This window comes from Mauremys mutica, chromosome 22 (genome assembly GCF_020497125.1).
Source record: "Mauremys mutica isolate MM-2020 ecotype Southern chromosome 22, ASM2049712v1, whole genome shotgun sequence".
Classification (NCBI taxonomy): domain Eukaryota; kingdom Metazoa; phylum Chordata; order Testudines; family Geoemydidae; genus Mauremys; species Mauremys mutica.
Genome location: NC_059093.1, coordinates 20063593 through 20079039, shown reverse-complemented (window position 1 = coordinate 20079039; position 15447 = coordinate 20063593). Strand labels below are relative to the sequence as shown.

The window sequence follows — 15447 nt, the reverse complement described above, 5'->3', positions numbered from 1 at the left end:
TTTACCTCCTTAAAAACATTAAAGAGTTCTCTATCCATATCCAGGCTAGATCCCGGCGGTCTATAGCACACCCCAATCACTATCCCAGGGGAGGCTCTAGTAGTTTTCTTCCCTAATGTGACCATTGCCCAAACAGACTCCGTATTATCCATTCCATTACTAGTTATTTCATTACAGTTTACCTCATTATTGACATACAATGCTACTCCCCCACCTTTACCTTTGTTTAGGTCTTTCCTAAACAGCACATACCCTTCCATACCTGTACTCCAGTCATGACTACCGTTCCACCATGTTTCGGTTATTCCTACGATATCCGGTTTCAATTCTCGGACCAGGAGCTCCAATTCCTCCATTTTGTTACCTAGGCTTCTCGCATTGGTGAACAAACATCCTAATTTTTGCTGTTTGGCTTCTCTCACCTTTGTTACCCAATTTGGTAGGGACACAGTACCACCAGTATGACCTATTAGTATCCACCCCCCCACACACTCTTCCTTACGTCCAAACCCCTCCCTCTGGCTATATCCGTTCTTATCCTGTTGACCTCCCTCTCAATGTTTAAATTTGGCGTGGAGAGTGCCTGGACATCTCCCAACCGTCTCCCCCCCAATTCCTAGTTTAAAGCTGTTAACAAAGGTTTTGTTAGTGGCAAATAATGTGACTAATCCCTCACTGCAGTAATTCCACTGACTTCAGTGTACTCTTTCCCCATTTCTAGTTCCAAAAAAATAAGCAAATTAAAACAACCTTGAGACCTAAAATGCTGTGAGAAAATGGAAATTTTAGTAGCTCAAATAATTCAGTTTCTTCTATGTCTTGCACGTGTGTAAATGGCACATGTTAATTTATAAGCACATCTTTCTTAACTTCTTTAAATATTCTGTAGTACATTAACTAGATCAAGTGGGTTGTTCAATGCAGTGAGCTTTTCATGCATTGCCTAATACATATTTTTCATATTATGTAAATGAACACAACTCATTGAACACAAAATTGTGTATTTCATGCTGTGAACTGTGTCGGTAGCTCAGATTAATAGGTTTATTTTCTCTCTCTCTTTCTCTCTCTGTGAGGCACAACAAAATAATTTAGTGATGCTGAAAATGTTCCCTTCTCCTCCAGAACTGTCTTGGAATCACCTTCATTTGTAGATTAATCTGCCCCTGTGTCTCTACAAGGAAAATATAGTTTCTATGAAAAAAACACAATTTTTTAATTAAAGGGACTGAACAGAATAGGTTACTCAGACATAGGTTAGGGGTTTGTTATAGAAGTGGGTGGGTGAGATTCTGTGGCCTGCGTTGTGCAGGAGGTCAGACTAGATGATCATAATGGTCCCTTCTGACCTTAAAGTCTATGAGAATAGCCACACGATGGTGACACATCAGGAATGCAAAGCAACAAGTTCCTGGTTTGCACATCGATGGTGACAAGGGATTGAATTTGACTCTCTTCGTTTCACAGACACATTTTTTTTATTCTCTGAGGTCAAACATAAGTTTAAATGTTGTACTTAGTCCTCTGCGTTGTAGCTTCAACAGCCGCAGATGCAAGATGAGTTACTGCAGCCTAGACCTTGTGTCCGTGTTTAGGTGGTTTTCACCTAAACGTTCAAACAGCTCCCAGTAATGTCCTGAGCTCCCCAAGTCCCACTGACAGCTGAGCTCTTCCTGCCCACTGAGCCCAGCCCAGACAGTGGGTGGGGGGTGAGTTTGTACTCAAATAACTGACTGAGCCAAGCAAGGAGCAAAGAAATGTTTGCTTCGGTCACTAGGTCTCTGTTTCTATTGCTCGTTTGCTCTCTCCCCTTCCCTGATAAGGAGCAACGGTAAGAGAAGAGGTTAAAACATGTGCTAGGTGGTGGCTGGGTTTGGATGACAAATTTAAAACCATCTCAGCGCCCTCTAGTGTGACACTGACACCATCAGATTCTCACCTTTCATTCATACTTCATTAATAACAGTTTCCCTGAACTACTTTGCTATGATTATTTCAATAGCTCCGACACCGATACCTGCTGTCCCTTCTGGCTGGTTAATTGCACTATTTGGAAACTGCTCCTAAAATTACACCCTTCCTGGGAGCAAGATTCAAAACTGCCCAAGGAAACCCCATTGGGTTTCAAGTGCAGCCTAGGCAAGGTGGCAAGAGGACAGCCCAGGGGTCTCAGAGCTTCTTCTTCTTCACAGAGAGAAGGTTAAGGGGGGCCACTAGTTATGACTCCTGGGTTTTAGTCCTGGCTGTGGGAGGAAAGGGGTGTTTAGTGGATTAGAGTTGGGGGCTTAGGAATCAAAGAGGAAACATCTCCTTTTTCAGCTTCAGTGCACATTGAACAAGAACATGGCTTCTCATCTCTTAGGTTTCAGAGGAGCAGCCGTGTTAGTCTATATCCACAAAAAGAACAGGAGTATGTGTGGCACCTTAGAGACTAACATGTTTCTTAGGTTCTGTTGCCATCATGTGGCCATTTCATTTAACTTCTTATTGTTAAAAGGTTTGGGTACTTTGCACAGAAACATCATTTCCTTGGCAGAGACGGAGAAGTGGAAGCTGCATTGATTTAATCCTCTGAAAATTAGATAAGGATTAAAATATTCCCCAGACAGCTCAGTCCCAACCATACTCCCTTGCTGCTGCCAGTGAAGCTCAGTTCTGTCCCATGGCCCCAAGAACTGCTGGGTGCAAGTCCTGGGTCTGATGTGAAGTAAATGTAGGGGTGACTCTGCCTGCCTAGACTGTTCTGTAGAAAAATTCAGACACAGACCATGTCTGGTGAAGGAGATACAGATGTGTTGTTTGATTGTTTTTCTCATTTTAAATTTACTTGATCATTTTGATGGCAAAAATATTTGTACGAGACCATGAAAAAAGGAAGAAACCATGAAAATATCCATGGGAGAAAGGGGGTGTCTGACGGATGGGGTAGATATGGAGATTTTTATGAAAGGGGGAGAGGCCAACGTAGGGCCTTTAGCTGGAGCAAAGCGGGAGGGTTTTTTGTGCAGTTTCATTTCAGCCAGCCTCACATCCTGTAGTCCCTACTTCCCCACCCCACCAACATGTGACCTAGCGCCTCCCCACTGGCAAAGCCACCTCTGACTCCTGAGACAGCCCCACTGGACTGGCCCTCCAGAGCCCCCAGCACTCCCTCTCCTAGCTGGATCCCCTGGCAGCCAGAGCTCTCCCCAGAACTGCCATGGTTGCTCTCCTGGGTCTATGGTCAAGGACGGCTACTGGCTACTCCTGAGAATGCAGCTGAGAAATGACTTGTCCTTCTCTAGATTCTCGCCTGTGGGCTCTGAGAAGCCGGATGGGCTCTATATGATAAAGTCCATGTAACATTCCCCTCACACCCCAGCCCTGGTATGTCACCAGTAGCTGCTGTCCCTGGGTAGCAGCCAAGGATGTTTCCCACCATTCAGGAGACCCCAGCCTGGGACTAAAGTCAGCTTCAGGCTTCTCCTCTCTCCCTTCTTGGAATCAAGTTCATGTTTTTGCCAAGAGTTAAAGCAGCCCGAACCCCCAGAGTCTGGATCAATGTCACAAGTTCCCAGTGTCTCCATGGAAGATAATTTGTTAAATCCCAGATGAGTGGGGTTAAATCAGTTCTCAGCCTGAGTCCTTTGCTCTTAATCCTGAGGATATTGTCCCACCATGGGGCCATTTCCTGCCTCTCTTTCCTAGGGAAGCACAATTTTCCTTGCACAGACACAGGAACAGCAAGATCTTTCTCTGTCCCTTGTGCAAAGCAGGGGGCCAAATTCCATGGAAACAATGGAGAAGCAGGGGGCCCTGGGCACATCCAGTCCTGGCCGTGAGATGTTCCCTCCCCTCTTTCTTTATGCCCCTGTTGTTATTTCATGGCTTGTCTGGGATGGGGGAAAAGCTGAGTTCACTCCAGGTGGAGGGGAAAAAGGACCCTGAAAATCTCAGGACCCAACCCCTGCTAGCAGGATCACCAAGGTGCTGGGGATTTGAGTAGGAAAGGGACTGTGTGAATTGTCACAGTGGGGCCGAAAGAATAACAATTTACAACAAGAGCCACCTCAATCATTGACACAGGTTAATCCTGTTGCAGATAGAAGGGAAACTGGGAGTGATTCTTTGCTGTTCAGCCATGGAAACAGTGACCCAATTGCACCGCAGTGAATGTGCTGGGGAAAGCTGGACTTCACAGGCAGGTGGAAAGAGCAGATCCTAGAAACACCTGGAGCTTCCCACAGCACTTCTGCCACCAGGGTCAGGTGTTGAGCTACTCACAGCGCCCCTCCCCCCAGGGCTGGCTCTGGCTTTTTTGCCGCCCAAAGCAAAAAAAAAAAAAAAAAGGGTGGGGGAGCAGGGGCCACCGGAGCGGCAAAGCAGGGGAAAAAACAAAAACAAAACCACAGCGGGGCCAAAGCGGCAAAGCAGGGTGGGGAGGGACAAAAAAACCCAGCGTGGCTGGAATGGCAAAGGGGGAGGGGGGGAAACTGCAGCACAGCCGGAGCAGCAAAGCAGGGAGAAAAAAACCCCAAAACAACAACATAAAACCACGGTGGGGCTGGAGCGGTAAAGGGGCGGGGGGGGAACAGGGTGCTGGAGCGGCAAAGCAGGTGAAGAAAGAAAAAGAAAACACGGCGCAGCCGCAGCGGTAAAGCAGGGTGGGGGAAAACAAAAAAACCTGCACAGCTGGAGCGGCAAAGCAGGTGAAAAAAAACCAACCTGCGGCGCGGCTGGAGCGGCAAAGCGGGGGTGGGGGAACGGCGCGGCCGGCAAAGCAGGGGAGAAAAAAACAAAAAAAACCCACAGGGCGGCCGGAGCCAGGGGACTCCCTGTGCTGCAGAGTGCGTGCCCGGTCTAATGGGGGGAAGGGGAAAGAGCGGGGGAGAGAGAGAAGGGGGGTAGCCGGAGCTTCAAGGGGGCGCTCACCCCTCGGCCCCGACCTCCGCGCCGCCTGCCGGGAGGGCTCCAAGCTGCTCCGGTCGGTGGGGAGGGAAGGATGCGGGCTGCCCTGCCGGGCTTGCTGCAGGGCGCTCCCCTCCTCTGCCCCGCAGGGTGGCCAGAGCAACAAACAAACAAAAAAGCGTCAGTGCCGCCCTAGGATTGGGCGGAAGCCGCCCCCCTAGAATCTGCCGCCCCAAGCACCAGCTTGCTCAGCTGGTGCCTGGAGCCGGCCCTGCCTCCCCCGACACATTACCTTCTAGCAGGGGGTGGCAGCACCCCCCACCTAATGCAGGGGAGAGGGCTGAGTGTATCTCTGCACCCTGAGTCCCTGGCACCCACTCTCTCTGCCCCACACATAGAATCTGGCCCTGCTGCAAAGTGACCGCTAAGAACCAGCAGCCTCCAGGACAGCAGTTTTAGCCTCAGAGCAGGGAATGTGTCCCTCATGCTGCTTTTAGGCCATTAGGTGCTCTGGAAACGGAAGGGCTCTGAGTGTAACATATAGCACACATGACCCATCTGGGGATGTAGTTCACTTGTAGAGCACATGCTTTGCATGTGTGAGGTCCTGGGTTCAATCCCCAGTGTCTCCAAGTTCTTTTCACCCTCCTGCTTTGCTCATGCCCAGAGGGGATGTGGCCCACCAGTCTCCCTGCAGGAATTTCAGTCCTGCTCAGTGAGGGGTAAGTGCCAATTGCATGGAAGGTCTGGGGGGGTTTCTGCTCCTAAGTCTCCTCTGTACATTTAAGATTCCCACCCACTGTGCTGCTTGGGACAAGGGTACATGAGAAGGGAGAATCCCTCCAGCACTGGAGAGAAAGGTCCCATCTGCAAAGACTAGACTTATTTCTTGTCTGGGCCCAATCTTTTCACCTGGTATAGCCCTTGTTCCAGCTCAGGTGATAGCTAGGGGATGTCTCGTGACTGCAGCCATGTTTGTTCAGTTCAACCCCCTTATACAGCTTTGGTACAAGGCAGGAATCTTTTGTCTCTCTCCTGGGGAAGAGCCCCAGGTTTAAGATGGATTCCTGTACCAGGTGACATGGTCACATGTCCTGTGAGACCCCCAAGCCTTCATTCTTCCTGGCCTGACTCACAGATGGTGCAGGACAGAGCCATCTACAGTCAATTGTCCTGGTTAATGGGAGCCATCAAGAGTCCAAACCACTATTAATGGCCCACACTTTGCATCATTACAACAGGACCTCAGAGTTACAGTTCATATTTCTAGTTTCAGATCCAAGAATGATCGGTTCATACAAATAGGATGAACACACACAGGAGATTATAAACTTTGTAATGATACCTTACATGAGACCTTTTGCATGAAGCATAGTCCAGTCACTTTATATTCACACTCATTAGCATACTTCAATAAAATCCTATGGAGGGCCACATCACAGCAGGGAAAGGGTTTTACTGTGGCACCTGGGAGCAGTCAAGTTTCATGTTCAGGCTGTGGTATGAGTTCCTCCAGGTTTCTTGAAAGCACACAGGGACCTTTGCAGGTGCTCTCGATACAAGAATGGCCCAAACATGATAAAGTGATGGGAATTGCATTTTCCTTTTTTATTTCTGTATTTCCAATGACATTTCTGTTTGTGATTTCGTTTTGCTTTGTATAACTGTGTTTTCTCCTGGATCTGATATTTAACGAAAAAAAGAATAAGGCCTCAGGGCACCAGATGGAGGAGCAGACTGGGGCTAGGACTGCTAAGAGAGCGAGAGTAGCAGGTTTTCCGTATTGTTTCCCGCCCTCATTTTTCTTGACTAGTTTCTCTTCTGCACGAAATTTGTCTTTTTTCAAATGTCAGCCTGGCTAGCTCAGTTGGTAGCACATCAACCTTTTAATCTGAAGGTCCAGGGTTCAAGTCCCTGGTCAAGCAAAGAAACACTCTCTACCTGTGACGTTCCCAAAGAGGTTCAGAAAGACTCTCCTTGACTTTAGTTTTTCCTTTTCAGGACATGGCCTTTCCTAGGAAGGGACCTTTACTGCCTGGGACTGAAGGTGCTACTGCCTCACCTGTCCACTGGCCTCACAGTCTGGAGGAAGAAAGGCCTCTGGGCCTGCAGCAAAGTGCTGGGTGCTGACTTTTTGAGCAAATGCAGGGCTGGCCAGAGAGGCATCTTCCCACTGAGTCCTCCCTGCCAGAAAAAATTGTCCCCACAGACAGGGGCGGCTCCAGGCCCCAGCACACCAAGCGCGTGCTTGGGACAGCAAGCCACTGGGGGCGCTCTGCAACCTGCCTGCCATGCTTGGGGCGGCAAAATGCCTAGAGCCGCCCCTGCCCACAGAGTCCTCCCTGCTGGAAGTCTACAGTAATCAACAGGTGCTCTGCTGGTCCCATGGTGTAAGGGCAGCACTCAGGACTTTGAATCCTGCAATCTGAGTTGAAGTCTCAGTGCAATCTGAGAATAATTCCTGTGCCACAAACCCTGCTGGGTCTTCCAAGGCTCTGTCTTGCTTTCTCAAAGGCCATGAAAGCCACTACAAAAGATTTTTTTCTCCTGCTGATAATAGCTCACCTTAACTGATCACTCGCGTTTATAGTGTGTATGGCAACATCCAATTTTTCATGTTCTGTGTGTGTGTATATCTCTCTATATATATCTTCCTGCTGTATTTTGCACTGCATGCATCCAATGAAGTTGGTTTTAGCCCAGGAAAGCTTATGCTCAAATAAATTTGTTAGTCTCTAAGGTGCCACAAGTACTCCTCTTTCTTTTTGCAGATAAATTAATGGAGGTTAAGTCCATGAATGGCTATTAGTCAGGATGGGTAAGGAATGGTGTCCCTAGCCTCTGTTTGTCAGAGGGTTGAGATGGATGGCAGAAGAGAGATCACTTGATCATTACCTGTTAGGTTCAGTCCCTCTGGGGCACCTGGCATTGGCCACTGTTGGCAGATAGGTGTCCAAAACCGATTGCGGTTCGATAAGCTTTGTATTGGGAGAGGAAAAACAGGCTGGACAAGAATAAGGTTTAAAGCCAAGTGGCTGCGTTTATTTGGGGGAAAGTTACAACTTGGGCCGAGGGAGAGAGGCAATTCTTAGCTGGGATGTTATTAAACGATACAAATACACCCAAAAATCATTAACAATACAACTCTATACTGCTCACTGCTTCACACTGAGTAGGCAGACACACCAATTACACAAGATGGAAATCGGGTTCGTCAGAGCGGTGCCCGGTGCAACACAGAAAAGAGGCCCACAGGCCACTGCCTCAACTGCCCTTGCTTTCACACTAAGGGATTTACCCAGAGTGTGGTGCGGCTGCGATTGTGCAGATTCCACTCACTCAGACCGCGGGGACAGAAACCCCTTGGTCAGCTAATCCTCAGGTGGAGACAGCACCTAGCACCAAGCACTCCAGACAAAGACAGAGCAGTAACTCACACAACTTATAACAGTCTATAATTAGCTATCTACTAAAACCCAGAAAAACTAGACAACTGTGCAATTATGAGCTCAATACTTCAACTCTCATATACTGTATACATACTTGGTACCGAGTTAAAAAAAGAGGGTGGGGGGGAAAGAGGAAGCTAGGTAAGTAAACTGTCAGAAATTAGAAAGCAAATACCGCACTCCAGGTGCAGCTGACCAGCAGAACAGACACCAGAAGCATGACGAGCTGACGGAAATGGATCCAAAATGACACGACACGAGCTAGCTATACCGGGAGGAGACCCTGGCTGAAAGGTTGATCAGGCCCTTCAGCTGACACGCGGACACTCCACACAAAGTTTGGGGGGAAACCTAGTTTTATTCGAAGGGTCTCACTCACTCGTGTCAGCATCTGATTGGTCCCTGGCTCCTACACCCTTCAGGCTCTGAGCTGTTGCCCCCCACGCCAACAGGATTTGCACACGGCACACTGGCATCTCTGCACAAGGCACTAGCCTGACCCCTAGATAACCAGGCCAAAAAGAGCGGGAAAATGCACACAGCACTAAAATGTTGCACACCGCACCTCAGGGTTGCACATGACACCACGGTGTTGCTTGGCAGAATTAGGTCTCTGCCCTCTCCTGTGGAACAAGAACCTGGTCCAAGATGGAGGCTGCCTTGTCCTTTTAGCAGAACAAGATGGCCGTGGACCGACAATTGGCCATACAGAACCATAACTATGTATAGGGTTGCGACAATAGGATGCAGGGTTGGATGGACCTTTGGTCTGACCCAGTATGGCCGTTCTTATGAAGGGAAGGGCAGAGCCCTGTGACAGAGTTTCTGTAGTGTAGTGGTTAGCACATTTGCCTAACACGCAAAAAGTCCCTGCTTCGAAACCAGGCAGAAACATGCGGTCTTAATTTTCCCACCTCGTACTGGCCTGTCCTTGCTGTTGAGGGAGCAGCAGTGATTTCTATGCTCAAAAGGTCTGTTACACTTCCCCTGCTCCCACTTTTGTCTCCTCTCCCTCTCTGAATGCCTGTGAAGTGGCTTTTCCTCTCCCGCTCCCCCCTGGAATGCTCGGGGGATGAATGGGCTGGTTGAAGAGCAGAAGAGCTCCCAGGTAGACAAGGTGTCTGGGATGCTAATTAGGCAGCGATCACACACCCAGAGCATGGACACTGCCCAAGGTGGAGTGTGACCCACCAGATGCAGCCAAGTCATCTCTAGTCACAGGCCATTAGGTGCAGGTCCTTAAAAGGGGAAGGTGCCCTGTGCTCAGGAGAGCACTCACAAGCTTGCACCTCCAGTGAATGCCCTTTACCCCGACCGCCTGGCCAGTGGTTCTCTGCGTTGTATTTCATTGTGCCTCAGGAAGACTTACCTTCATCGCACCATCCATAGCTGCGCTGTGGGACACTTACCTTGCAGAATCCAGACATCTCCAGTGCCGTGTGCGTCCTGGGAGAGTGATTATGCAAGTACGAGTGTGACACCCCCCGCTTCTTTTGAGCTTAGCTGTCAGTATAATAAACATGCTGCTTTCTGCCAAACTCTGGTGGGTCATTAGTCCTCCCTATGCTGACTAGCTGGCCCAATTTTGGGTAACACCTGCGATAACCCCAACCCCTGTAGGATAGAGGGTGGTGAAATGAGCTGGAAAAAAACCTTGGCATCAGCAGGGGAAAGCTAGAGGATCTTGGCCAGTCACCTTTTGAAGCCTTGTGGCTTGGTCTCCTCTGCCCTTGGAGGTTGGCCTATGGCGGCCGGCTCTTCTGTGTGACTTGCCAAAGGAGGAAGTGAGGCGGGAATGGGACAAAAGAGGAAAGTCGAGCTGAGGAAGGCAGGGCAGAAGCTAAGCACCTCAGTGCGGCTAAGTGGGGTTAGTAGAGCGTCACCATTCGTCCTGCAAAGCCTGGGGAGGTGCGTTTGGCTGCTGGGAGGTAGAATCCTGTGCCTGCCTCTTGGCTTCCCAGGGATGGCTACTTGCAGCCCAGGAGAAGAAGGACAGTTCCGGGTGAAAGGAAGACAGGGAAAGCTATGGGAGGAAATTTGGGTGCGGGGTGCGGGCTCTGTGCTGGGGGAGGGGGTTGGGGTGTAGGAGGGGTGGCGCTTACCCCGGGCACTGCAGCTCCCAAAGTGACTGGTACACACAACCCTGCGGAAGCAGGTCCTAGGTGGGCCGTGCCAGGGGGTCTCTGTGTGCCGCTGCCTGCAGGCGCTGCCCCCAGAGCTCCCATTGGCTGCAGTTCCTGGCCAATGGGAGCTGCGGGGTTGGTACTCGGGGCAGAGGCAGTGAATGGAGACACTCCCCCTGCCCCAGGGGATGCTGGGACATGCCGGCCATTTCTGGGAGCGGCACGGAGGGACAGAGGCAGAGTGGGCAGGGAGCCACCTCAGTGCTGCTGGCACATCTCTGCACACCCATGGGGAGAGGGGAGCAGAGGGCCTCCATGTGCTGCCTGGGGTAGGGGCAGAGCACAGAGCTGCCTTCCCTCCCGGGTCTATTACAGGAGTGGGTGGGTGGGGTCTTTTTGCCTGCAAAGTGCAGGACGTCGGACTAGATGATCACATTGGTCCCTTCTGACCTTAAGGGCTCTGAGTCTAAAAGGGAGATGGAGGTAAAGGAAATTTCTTTTAAAATATACACCAAACATTGTAATACCAGGATGACTCCACCTGCTCATTGTATAGTCCCACCCCTTTCTTCCTCCATTGTATGTTGAATGACCTGCAGCACATTGATTCTCTCGTTCCATTGATAAACTGATACAATGTGACTGAAATTAAACCAAATCCCAGCAGAGAAAACATCACATCCCTGTATTGGCTGGGAATCAAACACAGATTAACTGCTTGAAAAGCAGCTATGCTCACCACTATACCACCAATGCATCTGGTAAACGTGATACTTATGCTTGCCCAATGAGGCTAGACCAGCATTGAGGTGCTTTTCTGCCTGTTAAAATGTACTGGATTCTCATCACTAAAAAAACCCACCTCCATCTTCACTTGGGTTTGAACCATCAGCCTTTCAATTAGCCACCAAAGTTGTTAATCACAGGGTATGTCTACACTACGGGATTATTCCAATTTTACAGTGCATCTGAGTTCAGATTGTTGTCCAGAGCAGTCACAATGGTGCACTGTGGGATGGCGCCTGGAGGCCAATACCATCGAATTGCGGCCACACTAACCCTAATCCGACATGGCAATACCGATTTCAGCGCTATTCCCCTCGTCAGGGAGGAGTACAGATATCGGTATTAAGAGCCCTTTATATCGATATAAAGGGCTTCATTGTGTGGACGGGTGCAGGGTTAATGCCCTTTAACGCTGCTAAATTCGATATAAACTCATAGTGTTGACCAGGCCAGAGAGAGCAGCAGGTTTCCCCTATTGTTTCCTGCTCTTCTTTTCTTTACTAGTTTCTCCTCTGCACCAACTTGCTCTTTTTCTTCATGAGCCTGGCTAGCTGAAGTGGGTATTCACCCATGAAAGCTCATACTCCAAAACATCTGTTAGTTTATAAGGTGCTACAGGACTCTTTGCTGCTTTCAGTTGGTAGCGCATTAGACTTTTAATCTGAGGGTCAGGGTTCAAGTCCCTGGTCAGGAGATAAACTACTCACCAAGATCTTAAACTGTCTTGATGGAGTCCTCCTTGTTACTTTTTCTCTTCAGGATTTTCCCTTTCCTCAGAAGGGCCTTTTTGTGTGTGGGTTTGAAGGGGCAACTTCCTGACAGCCCCTCTGTCCCTGCAGCCTGGAGGAATAAAGGCCTATGGGCATAGAGCATGTTCCTCCCCTGCACACACACACAGACAAACACACAGAATATCCCTAAGGAATTAGAATCACCTGCTGCCTTCCCCTTTCCTGCTGAATCCCCAAATGAAGATGCTCTTCAGCCTAAACCCATGTCCCCTCTTTTCCCAGTGCCCCTCAGTCCCAACCCTCAGTCCCTCCTGTGCTCACTGCTCCCCACTCCCAACCAAAGCCTGCTCCTCTTCACCCTTCTCCTCTGTCCCAACCCACAGCCCCCTCCTATTCCCAGTGCCCCTCAATCCCAACCCACAGGCCCCTTCTCCTCACGCTGCTCCTCAATCCCAACCCACAGCTCCCTCCTTCCCTCCAGCAGCAGGTGCTTCAGACCCCCTCAGGAAGATTTTCTTGCAAGGTTTCGTGTATGAGTCTGCATGTGGATTTTACAGTATGTTGGAAATAGGTTGGGTTGTTTGCCGAAATGATCACTTTTGGCTGGTGCTGGATTCCCAGTCTCCATGTTATAGGGGCAGGAGAAATAAAGAGTTGTTATCCTTGTTGTGTGAATTGAGGGCAGCACAACTGTGCTTGGCAGACCCCGATTGAGGGACTCACCCTCAATTCAATAGCACTTGCTAGGCAGGGGACAGGGGTTCCAAAGCTGAGTGGGCTGGGGCTATGTCCACATTGCAATGAAACACCCATGGTTGTCCTGTGCCAGTGCAGGCTCCCAGGCTAAATAACAGCAGGTACCATGGCTTGGCTGGTTAAAGCGCCTGCTTTGTAAACAAAAGATCCTGGGTTCAACTTCCAGTGGTACCTTGGGGAGTGGCTTTTGGGGCACCTGGTATTGGCTACTGTCAGAAGACAAGATTCAGAGCTAGATGGACCTATGGTTTAAATTACACTCGCAGGCACTGATAAAGGGTTAGTGAAAGTTTGGGTGTTAAGAGCTGATAGGTCAGTGGTCCAGTACCCTCAATGTGGTTTTAGCTGGAAACACACCTGGAGGACAAAGACTGAACTGAACTGAATCAGAAGAGAATAATAACAATAATACTTTCAAACTCTCCCCAAACAGATTAGTATTGGTTTTTCAGTTTGGGGAATTTTGTTTTCTCAGTCAGACCTTGCCAAGGGAAGCAGGGAGAAAATGTTTGAGTTGCCTCCTTCAGAACAGCTTGGCCTAGACACTAGCTCTGGTTCACTGCTCTGGCCTTGCTTGGGTTGAGGGTATTTTAATAATTTGGGCAGGTCCCAGGGTGTTTGGAGGAGATGACGAGGATGTTACCTTTTGAGATAAAAATTAAGAAATACAGGACTAGAGAATTTTTGTTTTTTTAAGAAATCTGGGATTTAGACATTTTATTTAAAGCAAGAGAGTTCTGAGTTTCTGAGAAGGTTTTTGTTTGCAAGAAGCAACATTGTACCAAAGGGGGAGATGGTTGTCTACAAAGGAGGAGTAATGACTAAATGCATCCGATGAGGATGGGATTTGAACCCATGCGTGCAGATCACAATGGATTAGCAGTCCATCGTCTTAACCACTCAGCCACCTCATCCAAGCTGTCAAGAAAAGGACAGGAGGAGAAATCTAAGGCCAGCAGAGATAGGGACAAAAAGGAGTTTCTAAACACTAAGCGGAAGCAGGGGCTGAATGAGCTCCCCCCTCACATCTAGTGAGGAGCTGGGGGAAAGACTTCAGGAACAGACCGTGTTTGCATAGACACACCTACTCTGCCTAGCTATGCAGCATGATGGGGCCGCTTTCCCAAAATGACCAGTTTTGGCTGGTGGTGGGTTACAAATCACTTTAGGATTGAGTGGACTGAAATGTTATTATCCTTCCTGTATGAGTGAAGGGCAGCAGAACATACCTAGTCCGTCCTGATGGAGGGGTGGGTGGGTGAGGAATAGCTTTTATTGGACTGTATAGAAGCGATTGAGGACATCACTCTAAACCAGGGATCCCCAAACATTTCGCACTGTGCCCTCTTATCCATGGCTGTGGACCCTCGGAAGCTGCAGTCAAGAACCGGGGCTGGGAGTGGGGCTGTTGCTTGCTGGGGAGAGGGGTGCAGACAGGGGTAAGGGGGTTGAGGCCAAGCAGGGAGCCAGAGGCCCAGGCTGAGGGTGGGGCTGAGTGCTGCTGCTCCCTCCATGGGGGCTGGCTCAGGCCCTGAGGTGCCCCCATGAATGTTCCTCTGTGTCCCCCTAGGAGTCATGCCCCACATTTTGGGAACCACTGAACCCTACTCACTAAGCAGGGGCTAGTGATGCCAAAGCCCAGGGAAAGGGAGAACAAGTGCGGGGCCCCAGCACTGGAACCATGTGAAGGGGCTGCAGGAGAGGGGCAATGGCTGGTGACCCAGGGAGTTATGGGCAAAGGGGGCACAGGAGGGGGCAGGAGTTGGGGTGAAGGAGGTGCAAAGGTTGGGAGTGCAGGGGCTAGCGGTAAAGGGGGAGTGGGGATCATCCAGGGGCAATGGGGAAGTGCCAAAGTACAAGCTTTGCCCAGGGCACCATTTTCCCTAATGCTGGTCTGAGCAAACAATTGGAAATGACCCTTCAGTGAGACCAGAACCATAGCGTAGAAAAGCCCCTTTGTTAAGTGGTGGTGGCTGAGGGCTTAGGGAGATGGGTTAGAAAACAACAGGTGTCTCTCTGTGGAGGTTTGATTCTTGCCTGCTAGGCAAGGCTGGTGTGTGGTGTCTCCATGGCTGCACTTTCAGTGTCTGATCTGCCACAGGAAGCCAAGTCTAGACATATTCAGAGGCTCTATGCCAGGGTTTCTCAAACTGCCTTTCACTGCAACCCCCTTCTGCCAAAAAAACCTTACTACATGGCCCTGGAAAGAGGGACCAAGCCCCTGGGCAGAGGCAGGGGAGACAAAGCCTGAGCCCTGTCCCAGTTGGGAGAGGGCAAAACCAGAGCTTGAGGGATTCAGCCCTGGGTGGTGGGGCTCAGACTTTTGGCTTCAGCCTCAGGCACCAACAAGTGTAATTCCAGCCCTGGCAACCCCATTAAAACAGGGTCACGACCAGTGATGAGCTTCTAAAATCTTAACAACCGCAACATCCATCAATGGAGGATGGCAGGGCAGGGGGTGCAGACAGGGGTTGCGGGCAGGGGAGGGTGGCAGGGCAGGGGGTGCAGACGGGGCTGGTTGCGGGCAGGGGGTACAATGGGGGGTGGCAGGGGGTGCAGACGGGGGGCTGGGGGCAGGGTGACAGGGGATGGCTGCAGGCAGGGGGTGCAATGGGGCAGGGCAGGGGGTGCAGACAGGGGGCTGGGGGCAGGGGAGGGTGGCAGGGCTGGGGGCAGAGTGACAGGGGCTGGCTGCGGCAGGGGGTGCAATGGGGC

General features: G+C 50.2%; 1 non-coding gene across 1 annotated transcript; it reads right to left on the bottom strand.

The window, feature by feature from the left end:
* Positions 1–13564: 13564 nt before the first annotated feature.
* TRNAS-GCU lies at positions 13565–13646 on the bottom strand. The gene has a single exon. It is a non-coding gene; the product is annotated as a tRNA-Ser (tRNA).
* Between the last annotated feature and the right edge of the window lie 1801 nt (positions 13647–15447).